This window comes from Periplaneta americana, chromosome 10, assembly GCF_040183065.1.
Source record: "Periplaneta americana isolate PAMFEO1 chromosome 10, P.americana_PAMFEO1_priV1, whole genome shotgun sequence".
Taxonomy (NCBI): Eukaryota; Metazoa; Arthropoda; class Insecta; order Blattodea; family Blattidae; genus Periplaneta; species Periplaneta americana.
In genome coordinates, this window is record NC_091126.1 from 68,210,699 (window position 1) to 68,224,840 (window position 14,142).

General features: G+C 41.7%; 1 protein-coding gene and 1 non-coding gene across 3 annotated transcripts in view; one reads left to right on the forward strand and one right to left on the reverse strand.

Moving 5' to 3' along the window:
• The window catches only part of cher (filamin protein cher), a 1,020,924-nt gene that overhangs the window by 619,484 nt on the left and 387,298 nt on the right, over positions 1-14,142 (forward strand). The window lies entirely within an intron of this gene.
• On the reverse strand, positions 6,815-6,933 carry LOC138708261 (5S ribosomal RNA). The gene has a single exon (XR_011334667.1). It is a non-coding gene; the product is annotated as a 5S ribosomal RNA (ribosomal RNA).

Genomic DNA, 14,142 nt, shown 5'->3' on the forward strand with positions numbered 1-14,142 from the left:
ACTTTCAATTCTTCTACCCACACATTAATCAAATATTAAACTCTATACGGCTTAAAATTTAGCTGCTACATCCTGCAAACTTAGATGTTATATTCATCTCTTGGTGGCGCTTTACGAATTCGACAGCAGCCACTTTTCAGAGTCTGGATGAAGGAGCTTAATTTCTCCAAGAAAAATTCAACACTTCTTGAACATATAATGAACAACTAAATTATGGAGTATATCCATGAATCTAGCATTTTGTTACCAACTGCGAAAAATATGGCAGGCTAGTCATCTTTTAGGAGCATAATTTCTATTAAAACATTAAAAATTATCAGAAACACTAATTTTTCCCTAATTCCCTAATTACACGAGCATAATTCGTTTTTGCATAGATGCGTATAAAATTTCATGGAAATATGTTACATAGGGGAGAAATTATTAACTCTGTATAAATGTAGCCTCTAAACACAAGAAGTAGATTCCCATATAAAAACCATTATCTGAATTTATGCTACCTGTAACTATACTGTGTGAAATATAATGTAAATATTTCAGTTAAGATAGAAATTATTAATTTAGTCTATAAAGCACTTCCGATACAACTCTTCACACAATAATAATAATAATAATAATAATAATAATAATAATAATAATAATAATAATTATAGTAATAGTAATAATAATAATAAGAAGAAGAAGAAGAAGAAGAAGAAGAATACACACTCGCCCGAATACAGAAATGTGAAGGGTCAGCAGGACAGAGTATTTGAGAATCATATCATATCATATCATAATATATATTCCTTACATTCATGTTAACAACCCTTAAATGTGCAAAACTTCATATCTCACACTAGTTTATTAAAAAAGGTCGGACTGTAAAGAAAACAACTATCGCAATTTTCATATTTTAAGATTCCCTGCAGTTTATACAATTTCATTTATACCACTTAGGATGTATTCATTAAGGATATGCTAATTTTTAATGAAACACACACACACACACACACACACACACATCTATTATACTAAACATAAACCCACAAGAGAAAACAATACTTGTATTAACTGTAAACATTTTTCTTCCTTTCTTTATTTTTAGCAGAATCCTCCATTTCACCCTTTATCTCACTAGATGCGCTTCCCGCAGACATTCTTCATTATATGTTTCACACACCACTTCGTAACACTTGCAGCGGTTGACTTTTGTTTTCTTGTCTTTTTCTCTAGGGTATATTGTACATAGTGCTCGGTATCGGTGCTCGTTCACGTGATATTTTACCTTTGTTTTTCTTGCTAACTCCTGCCAATTTTTCTGATATTTCCCGTAGTTGATTGGTCAAGTACTGCGGATTGATTCCCGGTTATAACAAACACACCTACACTACATTCCAATGATTTCTGACTCGTTACTGCACATTTTAGAAACACTGTACGGAAGCACACGCAGTCTCTCGTAAATCAACAGGTTACAACAGAGACTTACACTTGCAAACGCGTGGGGATTTCAGAAAATTTCTTACTATTTCAGTACCTTTAACTGTACAACAGATTTTGTTTTCTCGAAAAAGAAAGGTCAACGTTACTATTGACAAAAGACAGAAACGTACGATTACAATACCTTTATTTTAAACAATCTTAGAGGTGGTCTGGGAATTCCTAAACTCACCACGCGACTACTTAACCCTAGACAGGTAATCATCACTGTACTCATGTTAAAGGTAAGCATTCGTAATTTTTACTACTCACATTTTAATTAACTGAAATCAACTCAATATCACACATTTAACAACTTTTACACTTTTCGTAGCCATTAGTGTTCATTTAATTTTAAGTTTGTCATAAAGTCTTTACGTTCATGTTATTGTCCTATTTACAATTAGTGCAAACAACAGCGCGATGTTCTCTGCAGAACCCCTTTTTGCAAAGTCCACAAAATGTTGTCATCATTCTCCTCTTCTTTGCAGGACATTTATAGCAAACAGTACGTTCACCATCTGGCTGCATTACCTGGCATTGTTGTTGCACAGCAATGTTCAGATGTTCTTCAATTGTTGCCCGCAGAGATCGGTGTAAAGTAGGACGTGCAAAGCGGTGCTGCATCCACGGTTTTGTCAGCTCTTCACACAATTGGAAAATGAATTGTTTTCTTGATATTGTTTTCTGAGTTCTTCTAACTATAAATTATCCATGAATTTATACTTGCAATATTTAGCATGTTGTAAAATATTGCTAGTGGCCAGCGCCTCGTCTTTCTATTGCAGGAAAGATTGTGGCACATTTGACATAGTGTATCTACACCACCTTTAGTCCCATTGTAAATAATAATAATAATAATAATAATAATAATAATAAAGGCTTTACATATAACGTGTTGCTTACTGTTGTCATTGCAGTCCACGTCGGTGGGGGTGGGGGGGTTTCTTTCTCCTCCTCCTTCCTCTAAAAAGAGCAGTTACCAGGGTCTAAGGAAGTGAATGCCCTTTTCTTTCTGGGCTCATCCCTACATTTGTCTTAGCTCCTTAGGGAAAACCACGGAAAACCCTCAGGCTTGCGAATAGACTGAATGAATGAGAGGAGAAACTTTAAAGGTACGTGAAAACACGTCCATGCAAGGGAGTTGGGACTGTGAAAAATTGAATATGTGAAATCCAAGACTGTATTTGCCAGGCGAGCAAAGATGAAGAAGAAGAAAGGCTTACGTATGACGTGTGGCTTACTGTTGTCATTGCAGTCCGCGTCGGCCAGCGGTGGGAGGGGGGGGGGGTCAATATACCTGCACATATCAGTTCAAATTATAAAAACCTCTTAATGCTACTGCGGTACTATTCCATTGCCGAACACAATATGAAGAAATTAGCAGATCCCTGAACTGAACTCTTATTACTCTGAAATTACCGCGCAGTACAATTATAGCTATGACGCATTGCAAGCGTTAGTCACCATATCGATTTGCTAAGCAAATTTAATCCCTTTAGAGCATGTCCCCCCCCCCTCCTCCTCCATATCAGCCAACAACATACTGGATGAAGAAGACTCCTGCAAAAGGGACGAATTAAGATTTAATTTTATTTTAATGATAGACTAACATTGCAAAGTTCCAAAATAATTTTTTGCATTCCTTCATTACACTAGTCGTACAAAATTGCGGTCGTATCTCGTACTATCTATACTAATAATAAATCTGTAGCCGAAATTTTTCTGGTAAGTTTCGATTTTCCAAAAGTAATTGGTCCTAACATATATAATTAACCACCCTGAAACCGAAAATCGCATTTTTGAAATTTTTGTTTGTATGTCTGTCTGTATGTTTGTTACCTTTTCACGCGATAATGGCTGAACCGATTTATATGAAAACTGGAATATAAATTAAGTTTGTTGTAACTTAGATTTTAGGCTATATGGCATTCGAAATACATTATTTAAAAGGGGAGTTATAAGGGGGCCTGAATTAAATAAATCGAAATATCTCGCTTATTATTGATATTTGAGAAAAAATGTTACATAACAGATGTTCCTTTAAAAATGATTTCCGTTAAGTTTTATTTTTTTACAACATTTTGATAGGACTGATATTTAATGAGATAAATGAGTTTTAAAATTAAAATAACGCTATCTAAGACGGTGCAATGAATTAAGAACAAATGACTTCGTCTATAAGGGGCCTTGGACAACAACAATCGAAACAGGGGCCTTGGACATCAACAAACAATCGAAAGCTATTAAACATAGCCTACAGGGAATGTTTCTGTGTTTGTATGAAGTAATATCACAAGCTCGTAAATTAACTGATTTGTATAATTAGTTATTATTTCACCATTGGAAACTGTAGTTTCTCTAGATGGACATAATGCTATAATGTTATTACAGTAACGTCTGAGTAAATCGAGGACAGGTAAGATTAAAATAGCTTCTTATGCACAGAAAATTTGATAGGCTATTTTGTACATTCGTTTTCTGTATTTCTTAAAATAATATTTATGTACACGCATTTTAATCTCAGAGAATTAACGAACAACGAGAGTGTATTGATTTAGTATGCAGTAATAGTACTTTAGCTTGGCAATCCATTATTTTAATAATTCATATTTTAACTATGCTCAATTGAATCGTGTTAAAATACATAAAATATATATGCAATAAATGCAGTGCTAAAAAAAAATTGGGTAATATGCGAAGCAGATTATCTTGCGCTGTTGTAAAAGTTGTTCCCTGGATCAGACGTCCTATTTTAATTATGTAATTACTTTATATTTATTTCTAACAGGTGGAGCGGAGCGAACGGGTACGGCTAGCTAACAATAAGTGAGAACTTACAATACAACAACAACAACAACAACAGCTGATAATCTGAAAGGGAACATAGTAATTTGGGGTGAATTAAAATGCAGCTTCCATTCGTTTAAAATTTCTTTAAATTTTAACTAAATATTAATGTAGATATTACCTCTAAAGGTAAATGGGGGCATGTTTCACAACGCTAACAAATTACAAATTAACAATATACAATTAACAACGGAAATATTACATATGCTTGTTAACTGTGTTTCACAATGCAATCTTATTCACTTGTATGTTTTAACGAACTTTACAAAATCGGCGAAACAAACTTACAAATACGCATAATTGGTTGAACAAAATCGCCAACGACAGTTTACAAAAATCACTAAGGATCAGAGGTAAAGTAGCTGTAATTTTAGAACTATCGATGGACATGTTTATATTTTTTTATATATATTTTATTTAGATTTTGCTACATCGGCGACAACGGAGTTTCGCGGCATGCAATTGGTCGAGCATACCAATGCATTAATTAGCCTACGACTTAACTGACGAAAGTTAGCGCGAAATTCATTCAAATAATTGATAAATAATGGATTTGACCCACGTAGTTATATGCAGTTGATAGAGCAGCTAACATGTCCATCCATTAAAATCAACTTCGCTCTCTGCTGGTCCATCAGTATATTTTATTGTTTCATCCATAACCTCGCCAACATTAGGGAACCCAGCAGGAGGAGCATAAAAATCCTTTGCCCGAGTAAGCACATTCGGTGATCAATAACCCGCCTCGAGTTTTTTCAATCTTGTAACAACATCAACTACCATGTGTGAACTTTTGCACACTGTAATCTTATAAATTCCGTTCTTATCTGCTAACGCAGGGAACTGAGAGCTACTATGCAACCAATGCAGTTCTCGCTTTGAGGTTAGGGCACCACTTTTCCCTTTCAGATGTTGCATGTGATGTCCCATATCTTGTAGGAGAGATTACAGCGAAATGGGATTCGGAACGACTTCAGAATACTGCGTAAGTAATGCCGACATTGCATTATTAAGTGATTGGTTTTCGGTGCAAAGTTTTTCTTCTTTAAGTGCGAGTATTTATTAAATACGTTCCTCGTATATAAGAACTAACGCGGTATTCTGAAGTATAGCGCGGGATTCATTCGAAACCTTTCATTAATATTCGTACAATGATACGAACGTGGCCGGAAAATTCTACGTTAGGCCTAAATGCAAAATCTTCGTCTGAGTCGCTAGAACTACTCAATAACATCACAACTGCTTCAGTGTAATTCTTAATGGTACCCTGTTACTATAAAATTGATTTTATACATATGTGTTTATTTTTTTCATTCACAATTAGAAGCTATTTCAACAGGGCTACTGTAGAAAATGTGCTAACTTCACTAGTAAAGTTTAGTTTACACGTTTGTAAAATTACTCCTTCGTTGTGAAACTAACATATCACTTGTAAAGAGCGCAAAATTTCATTCGTAAAGATTTGATTTCCTTTGTACAGTCCACCTTTACAAACAAAGATTGTGAAACAGAAGTTTACAAACAGAGTTCACAATTTCCAAAGATTGTAAACTTTGTGAAACACCCCACTGGTGAATCAGCACGCCGAGCTCGATCGAAATACAACCAGTTACTATTATTTCCCTATCGTTTTTTGACATTTGATTCCGCGTCCTACCCCTTTCATTCGTTACTAACCAACAACGCCAATAGCAGAAGGTAACGCAAAAACAGTCACCGGTTCCCCGATGCATGGCTTTCTCTCTCAATGTCAACTGAGAGTTAAAAATATTCATTATAATATGCACTTTCCACTCACTCCTCAGAATGTCTTCTTTATTTTTATTTATTTATTTATTTATTTATTTTTAAAGATATGTGAGCTACGTACTGTATGTCTGATGTTTTGCCATCGTACATTCAAATATTTATATTCACTGTACAGTACAGCGAACTGTTTATACTTACTGTACATGCTATAACTACTTCTCCCAACTCCGCTATTGCTATATTTCCTAAACTAAACGCTGATATTGAAATAACGCCTGGTCTGATAATGCAGTCTGTTTAAATTTCTACCGACCAAGTTCTGCCCTTCATCATGGGAAAACAACGAGCTTCTTTAAAGGATACAACTACTAGGACAGAGATATTTTCATTATGGAATTTGTACTACCCACTGAAATGTAGTAACTAATGGGATTTTAATTAGCCATATATGTACAGTATATTACATTCTTTACCTAAAATGTCTCTAACTTCTAGGGAGAGCGCGAGGTACGTTCACAATCCCCTGAATACATATTCCCTTCTTCGAGAAAACGCAGAGAAGTGAACCGTCTCATATGAATATGCTACCAGTCATAAGTTTCAATACGGAGCTGCAAGTACTTAAGAATTATCAATTACTCTACAATTATGCAGCGGCGTCATCATCCAAGCTATAGCTGGAATAGGGAAGGGAACATAATATCCCATAAGTCTTATTAGAACACGCTGGAAATAGTGACGTAAAAAAAAAAATCGCCAACGGCACGTGGTGTTCCCAAGCGGTCACCCATCCAAGTACTGACCACGCCCAATGTTGCTTGACTTCGGTGATCGGACGAGAACCGGTATTTTCAACATGGTATGGCCGTTGCCGATGAAACTGCGTAATCTGTAGGCACTTGAGGACGATGGGATTGGGGTGCACTCGATAAAACCTGCACTCGCTCACACACACACGTAAACTGCCTGCTTAGACTCTGTACCTAAATTACCAAGCTCGTTGGATGTCATTGGGATAGATGATAAATCTATCTATCAACGGCAGTTTGGTTACGTTTCAACGTCACACACTGCTGGATTGACACGGGATTAATAAAACAGCTAGTCGGCATTCTAAGTTAAGCCACAGGTGGATTGTTGTTCAACAGCGGAGCCTCCTTTCAACCACATGGTTGTGGAACTGTAGTCGGATTTTCGACATCATTTTCATGCCATACTACGGAACTTCACACAAACTTCAATTCACTTCTTGCACCGGCGGCTACTACGAATGGACTGAAGCTCGCTACTGACTAGGGGGGGGGGGGACATTTGTCTCTTGATGGATTACGTGACAGATATATAAAGTATCAGTCGTATGTTATGAACCCGAGTTTCAATAAAGATAGATTACCCGTATGTCCACAGATTCTCAGTAGTGGCCTGCGGAAGGATTATGACCGCGGTCGACAAGTTACCTTCTAAGTTGTTTTCCCTCAACAATTAATGCTGCCAAGTGAGTAGGAATGACACCGCGCTCTCATATAAGTCGTACGAAACTATTAAGGAAACGAATTTGCCTCGTGGATCCAAGTCTCCCATGGACTGCCTATAATGTATTATCTATCCTAGAAGTGTTATCGGGGTGATTATTTAAATTTTCACTCGGTGGGAAACGCTGTTGTTCTTCATTCATCTACTCTGTTATGAATAACTTGTGGCCCTTAAAAGGGCCGGTTGCTGATTCCCTAGCAAGCACTCCCGCTTACTTGGAACTAGTGTATTTTGTGACGGCCTTGGTCCCTTCACTGACGGCGTGCTTGGCCAGCTCACCGGGTAGCAGGAGACGGACGGCTGTCTGGATCTCCCGACTGGTGATGGTCGACCGCTTGTTGTAATGCGCGAGCCGCGAAGCTTCCGCGGCGATGCGCTCGAAGATGTCGTTAACGAAGCTGTTCATGATGCTCATAGCCTTTGAACTGATTCCCGTGTCTGGGTGAACTTGTTTCAGAACCTTGTAGATGTAAATGGCGTAGCTCTCCTTCCTCTTGCGCTTCTTCTTCTTATCGCCCTTCGAAATATTCTTCTGGGCCTTGCCGGCCTTCTTGGCAGCCTTTCCGGAAGCTTTGGGGGGCATGGTGCTCGTCTGATGATGAGCCCGGAGGGAGAAAAATATTTAAGTCGCAGGGACAATGCCGTACTGCCTTCCCAGTGCGAGCCAATAGAAACAGCGCAAACGTTTGTGACTTTACGATTGGTCCGCTGTCGATTATTGACGTTGGCGTAAAAGTGAAGGTTACCGTCGGGCCCTGCATCATTTTGGGCGAGGCGTCGTTCTTGTAGTTAAACAGCTGCAAGTAGGAGTAGCATCATGTCGGGTCGTGGAAAGGGAGGCAAGGTGAAGGGAAAGTCAAAGTCTCGATCCAGCCGTGCTGGGTTGCAGTTCCCGGTAGGCCGTATCCACCGTCTTTTGCGTAAGGGCAATTACGCAGAGCGAGTTGGTGCCGGTGCGCCAGTCTACCTGGCCGCGGTGATGGAGTACCTGGCGGCCGAAGTTCTCGAGTTGGCTGGCAACGCAGCTCGTGACAACAAGAAGACTAGGATCATTCCTCGTCACTTACAGCTCGCCATTCGCAACGACGAGGAGCTGAACAAACTCCTGTCCGGCGTCACCATCGCCCAGGGTGGTGTGTTGCCCAACATCCAGGCGGTTCTCCTCCCGAAGAAAACCGAGAAGAAGGCTTAAGCCCCTTCTCCGTAAAACGGCCCTTTTAAGGGCCCCACTAACCTCACAAAAGTCAGAAATAGCCAGTATTGTTAATCCTCTCTCACGGCTTCGTAATGTAATTTCATTACGCGTGTCAACTTTCTCTCTCTCTCTATACCGGTGGGCTGATTTAATATCATCATTCTGTAATTTTGTGCTCTGAACGATGTCGTTGTCCCAGGTTCGCACTGAAGTACTTGAAACCGTTGTACATTTACTAGGCTATTGTGTGATAACACATTATACTGATGCATATAGAAAGGTTTCATTATTATTATATAATTTAACACAATACGAGTTAAATTAGATGATGATGCCAAGGTACATAGTTGGCTTCGAAATTTATGTAATATATTTCTATCATATTAGAGTAATGGAGATTATCGTGAAAATAATCACAAGTCCCCTTCTTTGGTGCCCATCGTGGTTTTAGACATATACGTTTGAATATACTAGTTTACTTTACTACATACTACGAATGAAACTAATTTTGAATAAGAAATCGATAACTGGTGAACAACTTACGGCGTTATAATAGAGTTCCTAATGCGTTTGTTTGTTGGTGCACATATTGGCCGCACGCGCAGGAACCCCAATACTGAGATGATGACATGACCTTCTCGTAGGAATCGAAGGCTTTGACAATTTGCGTTCGAATTTCCCCTCTCTCTGTCGTTTCGTTCGAACCGAAATGACGCAAGCTATACGTGGAAGTTGTCTGACAGGACGAAGTCCTGTGTTCTGACATGCGATGTGTACCTCTTCTCCCCAGTGTTTACCACACTGGATTCCTATGACCTAAAAGTTGGCATTGCAAAAACGTGGTGATGTGATGTTCAGTATGTGTCAATCCCCTCGGTTCCTTGTTACGGTCTGGTGAGCATTGCCTACCTGCGTTGTCATATTACCCACCAATTCTTCGGACAGTGATTATTGACTTACAGAAGTTTACAGTAACAGGTAACATAATCCGAGGAGCAAGGCTTCACAGAGGAATCCGGTCTTTCCACTTGATATACCAAGCGTTGGGGTCAGACCCATTTGAAAAACGGAGAGGCATTTCTTACAACGTCTTTTGCTGATACTGAAGTGCCCCTACGAAATAAGTTCTGTTTTCCGCACTGGCCTGTTGAGCTAGTGGTCACACAGTAAAGGTGAATTAAATTAATCTCGACAACTACTGCCCTTTTTAGACGGATTTTATGGCCCTGAAAAGGGCCGTTTTGCCGACGGATTCGGCAGCAGACGTGTGTAGGCAGTCTAACCGCCGAACCCGTAGAGAGTCCTCCCCTGCCTCTTCAAGGCGTATACCACGTCCATGGCCGTGACTGTCTTCCGCTTCGCGTGCTCGGTGTATGTTACAGCGTCACGGATTACGTTCTCCAGAAAGACCTTGAGAACACCTCTCGTCTCCTCGTAGATGAGGCCGGAGATACGCTTTACGCCTCCACGTCGGGCGAGACGACGAATGGCCGGCTTCGTGATGCCCTGAATATTATCTCGGAGAACCTTCCTGTGGCGCTTCGCTCCACCTTTGCCAAGACCCTTGCCTCCCTTGCCGCGTCCAGTCATGTTGCTCGTGTGACGAAGGTTAAAAGTGATCTCGACGGCTCAAGCTCAAGCTCAAAGTTGTTTGCCCAAAGGGCAACCTGTTTTAGGGTCTTACATATGCCCTCTTCAGGTTACGATGTTTTGTCTGTAGCGACAGTTGAGGCGTGGTCCCGGCTAGGCTTCGCTCGTTGGACTCTCTACGGGTCAGCGTCTTCTCCGCTCACACCAGGCTGCTGCGTTGGCCTTGGATGCTGTTATCTTGCAGATTTATGTGGCTGGATGAAGCTGTTGTCTGTGTTGGTTGTGGTTTACTTTTGTCGCGCGGCCCTATGAAGGGCCGCTGTTGGTTGCTTGTCTGTGGTTGGTCGTGTCACGTTTCAGTGGTGCTAGTGATAGTTGTAGTTTGTTACCCACAAAGTGGTGAGCAACTTGTCTGCGTAAGAGCCGTCTTGCTGTCTGGTTAGCTGTTGCTAAAGTCGTTCGTCTTGTCTTGGGTTGGGCGTCTGTCGTGAGGAGTGAAATTGTGAACATCACAATTTCATCTCGCAGTCTGTTGATCTGTTGGTCGATGTAGCTTTCTATTTTCTGCATTGCAGAATTTAGAGCTGCTGCTACGATTTGTTCGGTGTTAGTCTGTGTCGGTTCCGTTGTTGGTTCTGTCGTGTCGGTCGTTGTCGGGTTTACCGCACTGGCGTACGATATTCCAGGTCTTGGTTCGGGAAGTTGGATTGGACTGGATTGTGAGGGTTTAGGAATTGGTGGAGGGATCTGTTGGGGTGTTTGAACCGGGATGTGGGTTGGAGTTTGTTGGGTTGGGTTATGTCGGGGGTAGTTTGGACAGCGTGCTTGGCCCGTATAGTGGGTATCGCTCTTGCAGCTGGCGCAGAACTTGACTTGGTTGTCTGGTGGGTGTTTGCAGTGGACGGGATTTTTTCCGCAAGTGAAACACGTCTTGTCGTTTCGGCAGTCGGTTTTGTCATGTCCATACTGGGCGCAGTTCTGACACGGTCTGTGGAATACTGTCTCGTGGGCTGGCTCGACTTTGTAATTACGTCCGGCTATGTTGATTCCACATAGAAGTTGGTCGGCTGTGGTCACGTCTTGTACTATAAGTCGAACCATCTGCGTCGGCTGGTTAGTCTGGGCGGAGGTTATTCTAGAGATGCGCTTGATTCCAGGGAACTTTTCCCGTAGAATCTGCAACAATTCGTCCTCCGGGATCTGGGTGCCGACATTCTTCATGACGACACTGATCTCTCGGTTTCGTGGAAGTCTTTGTCCTTGGTGAGATGGTGTATGGACGATGAAAAGTTGTGCGGACGGTCCAAAAGTTCTGGCCGGTATGGCTTTAACAAATCGTTCCGCCTCGTCAATCGTCGGGAAGGTAAGTGTCGTCGTTCCTGTAGAGTAGGCCCAGTATTGTCTCGGAGTTTCCATGTTTAAGTTGTTCTGTCTTATAAGCTTCTGGATGAACAGTGGGTTATTGTTGTCAGTCGTGTGTCTAGTGATTTTCACAGTCGTTCTGCTCTTGAGTCGTTCACTTGCGGCTGTGGTGTCTCGGTCTGGTGGTGGTGTGGGTGCAAGGGAATTCTGGGGAGCAGGTTGTGGACTGGGCGTGACCTTCTCGGCTGCCGTGGTCGAAACGGCGCTCGCGGTTGGTCGAGTCTTCTTCTTGCGCCGTGACTTGGCGTTCTGCCAGTCTTGGTCTACCTCTCCTTCGGATTCATTTGAACCTTCAGAAGAGGCAGATTCACTCGTGGTGTAAAAGTACGAGTCCTGAATGTGTTGCAGTGGAGGGGTTTCGGGTCTGGTGGGTTCAGAGGAAGGACCTTCTGAGGGCCGGTCGGGTTTCACGGATCGGGATGGTGCAGGAGGATCAGTCGGTAGCGTCCAAGGTCCTTGTAGAGTTGCGGTCGGTGGCGCAATGTAGCGGGCTTTCTTCCCGAATTGCTTTGGGTCGGGTCTCGTAGCTTTCTGTAGTTTGAGTCGTGTCGAGAATGTGAACACTCTCGTTCTTGGTCCAAGTGTCAATGTGTCGGCTCGATGAGGAGGTTGGAGCGTCGCTAGTAAGTCTGGGTCAGCGTCTTCGACCATTACTGATCGGTTCGCTCTTTCAGACGGCCAGTTTTTTAGTTCGGTCCACGGGTCTAGTGTTGTCAATTTAGTCTGTAGCGTAGTGGTCTCATGGGAGTCAGTTGCGGGTCATTTTTTGGTTTATATACTAAAACCCGCGGACCAATCACATTACGGAAGGGGCGTGGCTTCTCAACGGGCGAAGACATAAATACCCCTCTTGGGGGCAGCGGGCGCGACTGTATTGCGTCAACTTGGGTTGCGAGGACGAAGGAGTAAGCGATGGCACGTACGAAGCAAACTGCGCGTAAGTCCACGGGAGGCAAGGCTCCACGAAAGCAGCTGGCAACGAAGGCCGCTAGGAAGAGCGCACCGGCTACTGGAGGCGTGAAGAAACCCCATCGATACCGACCTGGTACAGTTGCTCTTCGCGAGATCCGTCGTTACCAGAAGAGCACCGAGCTCCTCATCCGCAAGCTGCCTTTCCAGCGCTTGGTGCGTGAAATCGCTCAGGATTTCAAAACCGACCTCCGTTTCCAGAGCTCAGCCGTAATGGCCTTGCAGGAGGCAAGCGAGGCATACCTCGTCGGTCTCTTCGAGGATACCAACCTTTGCGCCATCCACGCCAAGCGCGTGACCATTATGCCCAAGGATATTCAGCTGGCTAGGCGCATCCGCGGCGAGAGGGCTTGAATTAACAAAGGTACTCCTGCCCGCAAAAAGGCCCTTTTCAGGGCCACTAGTTATTTCTCGGAAGAGCCGGTTGTACCGTACTCCAGGTCTCGTTCCTACTACCCTCAGTTCAAGGTCACCTCAATAATATAAATGGTTTCTCCCTTTCCATTCCTCACCGTATCAGCATTTTCCCACAGCCTGTTTGACAAATATCGCAATGTATCCTATAGGTTAATAAACAATTTTTTAATAGAACGATGGATAACAAAGTTTCTTAGGAAAATTAAAAAAAAATTTCACAGTTCTATAATATTGCACATTATATATATTTACCAAATTAAGGGTTAACGCCGCCGGGACGAGTGATCCTCCGTCCGACCGATCACAAGCGCCAAGGCTCAAAGTGGTCCAGAAAGCAAATCTAGCTGGACTAAAAATGTGACATATTTCCATGAAACTTCGCACTATAGTCACTACTGTATAAGAGGAGAAACTACCCCTTTATAGACGATGCGTTTTGACAAAAATTAGTGACTTGTCTCATATATAATATATTGTTTTAATGAAACTTTACACAGTACTTACATGTAGCTCGTTTATACTATATTGGATACAAAATGTGATTATGATTGTATAAGAGTAGCTACTTGTCTCCTATCTAACATTTTTTACTTTCACGAAACTATAACTGTGACTCATTATTTTCGATAGTACAGACGTGGTCTGCTTAGGAAAGGACAAGCGGAAGACTGTGACCTTTGTGACCTCGGGTGGGTATTACGATAACATTTATAACCGTCACCCTGATAAGCATCCGAGCAGCTTATTTCACAAAAGGAGTTTGAATACAAACAATTCCTTCAATCTACTACGATTATTACAATAACTGATTTCATTAATCTCCTCTCTTCTTTAGCAAAATATAAATTACCTTCAATTGGTCGATTCAGCAAACTTGTTCATAAAACTTATCGCTATTGCGTCACGTTTCGCAATTTTTCTAAAGTAAAAACAAAAACACGAACAAACGCCTACTC